Here is a 3,629-nt window from a genome sequence, read left to right on the forward strand (position 1 = left end):
GGGGGGGGGGGGGGGTTGGCTTGGGCCCAAAATAACGGTGAAGCGACTGTAATAGCTCGTGTCGAGGGGCATGCAGGGCTTTTCCTTTTTGAAGCTTCTCTGGTTTTTCTCCGCAGCTTGCCTTCCGCGTGCTAAGTGGATCCCCTTCCATACCGTTGACCTCAACCCTCAGGCTTTAAGACCTTGATGGCATTCTGCTATCCCGGTTATGAAAAATTACATACTTGAGTCAGGGAGAAATAACTCTTCAGTAACCGAGTTGTTCTATAATTGGATAGTGGTCCCTTTTGTATTTCCTTTCCTGTTAGATGGTTGTGTGGTCTTGGTCTAGCTTAGTTCATGGTGAGGAAGGCTTCAAGTTCAGTGTTTTTTGCAGAATTAGACCTCTTGTTTGTAGTGTGGATGTTACTAAATGGAGGCTTCTTCTCCATAGCTGAGATCATTTAACTTTTTTGGAAGGGGTAACTATGTTTCTGGTACAATTGGTAGTGCTTTTTGTAATTTGTATGATGCTTTGCTCTTGCATCTCATTTCAACAACAACCTTGTGAGGTGCGAAATAATAATAATAGCTAATGTGTATAGACTGCTAATTATGTCAGTCACTGTCCTTGGTCTTAAGTATTTAATCTTCACACATCCTTCGAAGGTGGCTACTTTCCCCCAGTCCCACTTCCCTTTCTCTCCCCCTTTTCTTTCCACAGATGAGAAAACTGGGGCTTTACTGATGTGTAATTTGTCTAAGGTCACTCAGCTAACATGAAGCTAGGATCTTAACCCCTATGGAATGTCCCAGGCTTACTCTTTTAACCACTGTGCTAGAAATCACCTCACTTTGAGCTGGAGACACTGACTTGCCAAAGGTCACATAGATGGAGAGTGGTGGATTTCCATTTTCCCTGGGCTACATATTCTCATGCCCTCCAGTATACATTTTAAAGGGCAGAGTATGTAAGGGTGCTTGAGGGTAAGAACTGAATCCAGGGTTCACAGTTGGTGGCTGGTTACAGCTCTCTGCAGCAGCTGCCTGCAGATTTTTTCTTTTTTAACTTTTAGGAATAATTGGATTTCTAAAATTGTTCTTGAGGACCAAAGAAAATACCTTTGGTGTCCCATAAGTCACTTAGAAATAATAATGTTTTGAAACTATCCAATAAGGAAAACCTCTAGTCCGTTTCACGCTGGTAAACATCAGGATATGTTAAACAGATGTGATAGATCATATTCTCAAAACTGAAGCCAGAATTATGTAGCTTTTGTTATAGTTACATGGGAAGAAGATAAGAAAATACTTTCTTTAGGAATTCCAAGGCAATTAATATAAACTGACAGAAATAGGAAAAGAAAGACTGTCCTTGACTTCAGCACTTTTGACTTTTGACCTCTAGACTTTGGGACAGCCTCTGCTTTTGTGTTTAAATTTATTAGTATCCCTAAACCACTATTGTTCTTGAATTTAGACCTTCATTAGCTGACAGATGAACATGCTTATGCATGGTGGTGCTTGCCCACCAGCCAAAAGTTCAACAACACTCAGTGTTGACTGAGTGCTTATTTGTGTGCCAACTGTCCTATTAGGTAGATAAGATTATTGAGAGCATAGTAGTAAACTGAATGCCAGAGATTAACTTGCTCAGAATTGTAGCTAGTAAACTGTAGAGCTGGGATTTGAACGTAGGCATTCCCACTGGAGAACTCAGCCTTTCACTGAGTTCAGATCCTGCAGCATCACGATCTTTATGCAGCATTATTTATATTGCCAAGGTTTAGGATTTTACAGCTGTTAGAAACTTTGCCTATGACCTCAGCTCTTGCTGATACTGTTGAGGATAGAAGTGGACAGGGTCATTAATTGTGAAATTATGGTGGGTTGAAATTCTATTTTTGGTGTCTAGGTATGGAATAGCTAGTTGATTAGTTGAACATCTTCAGAGTGCTTCTCTTTACTCATAAATTGGTAAGTTTGGGTAGTGCATTTTTGGTTTTTGAAAACCACCTTGACCTTCCAGAACACCTACTTTATTATTCTTTCTCCTTTTGCCAAAATTATTCTCTTGTGCTATGTGGTTCTGAACAGATTTTGTATCCTCATGTGACTTGGTGAGCCCTAGTGCTTTCTTCTACCATTATTGTTTTAAAATGTTTTTAGTGGTTAGGGGATGGGTAGAGTTGGAAGATGGTCAGGTATGGCACTTAATAAATTTTATAAGGGACTTCCCTGGTAGCGCAGTGGTTAAGAATCCGCCTGCCAATGCAGGAGACATGGGTTCAATCCCTGGTCTGGGAAGATCCCACATGCTGCAGAGCAGCTAAGCCCGTGCGCCACAACTACTGAGCCTGCACTCTAGAGCCCGTGAGCCACAACTACTGAACCTGCGCTCTAGAGCCCGTGCTCCGCAACAAGAGAAGCCACCGCAATGAGAAGCCCGCGCACCGCAACAAAGAGTAGCCCCCACTCACCGCAACTAGAGAAAGCCTGCGCACAGCCCCAACACAGCCATAAATAAATAAATAGATAGATAAATAAATAAGAATTTCTGTATAAAAAAAGTATAAAAAATTCATTTATTAAAAATTTTTTTATACAATGCAGGGATTGCAAAATAAAAATAGAGGTTTCAAAGTCCATAGTCTTTAGAATACACACACACACATTTACTTTTATGACACAAGATCATTTGTTCTAATCTGTGTTACTGACTTGCAGTCTTTTTTTTTTAATATTTATTTTAAAAATTTTATTGGAGTGTCGTTGATTTACAACGTTGTGTTAGTTTCAGGTGTACAACAAAGAGATTCAGTTACACATATACATATACTCACTCTGTTTTAGATTCTTTTTTCATGTAAATTATCACAGGATATTGAGTAGAGTTCGCTGTGCTATACAGTAGGTCCTTGATGGTTCCTGACTTGCAGTTTTGCTGTAGCCTGAATCAGGTGTAACATATTTCCCAGCTGTGTTTCCTGAATGATAGTCACTTCTTTGGTGTGTTAGGACATTTCCCTTCCCATGTGTGGCCAAACTCCAGGTAATTATTCTGTTATAGTTCGTTATTAAAACTTCGCAGGTCTTCGGTCAGATGTTGTATGTATTCTGAGCCTTCTGTTGTGCCGTGTTAGCTCAGCGAGTCTTGTCCTTTGCCCGGGCAGGGCAGGGCATCTTGGTGAGTGAAGATTATCTTGCCTTTCTGTAGAAAAGTCACTTGGCACAACCTGTTTTCTCCTGTTCTGAAATTATGACCGTTTAAAAAGCTCTTGGACTTTCAAATTCTGAAAACATTTTAAACTTAAAAAGACAGATGTTAACGCACAGAACATTCCTAGAAGAATGCATAGAGTAGAGGGTAGTGTGAGCCTAGGGCAAGATTAAGAGACTAATAATTCTTTTCATGTTATACCTGTATGAACTATTGGATTTTTTTTTTTTACTGTGACATGTATTATTTTTATTATTTAAGACATTAATTTTTTTAAAAATCAGATACTGTATGGTTTCATTCAGATAACGTTCTTTTTTATATAAATTTATTTATTATTTTTTAAAATTATTTATCTATTTATTTATTTTTGGCCGCGTTGGGTCTTCGTTGTTGCACGCGGGCTTTTCTCTAGCTGCTCTGAGCGGGG

General features: G+C 39.4%; 1 protein-coding gene across 1 annotated transcript in view; it reads left to right on the forward strand.

Moving 5' to 3' along the window:
• NAA25 (N-alpha-acetyltransferase 25, NatB auxiliary subunit) overlaps nt 1-3,629 on the forward strand; it is a 71,225-nt gene that overhangs the window by 738 nt on the left and 66,858 nt on the right. The gene's annotated exons all lie outside the window — the stretch shown is intronic.

The sequence above is a fragment of the Lipotes vexillifer genome, unplaced genomic scaffold (assembly GCF_000442215.2).
Source record: "Lipotes vexillifer unplaced genomic scaffold, Lipotes_vexillifer_v1.1 scaffold573, whole genome shotgun sequence".
NCBI lineage: Eukaryota > Metazoa > Chordata > Mammalia > Artiodactyla > Lipotidae > Lipotes > Lipotes vexillifer.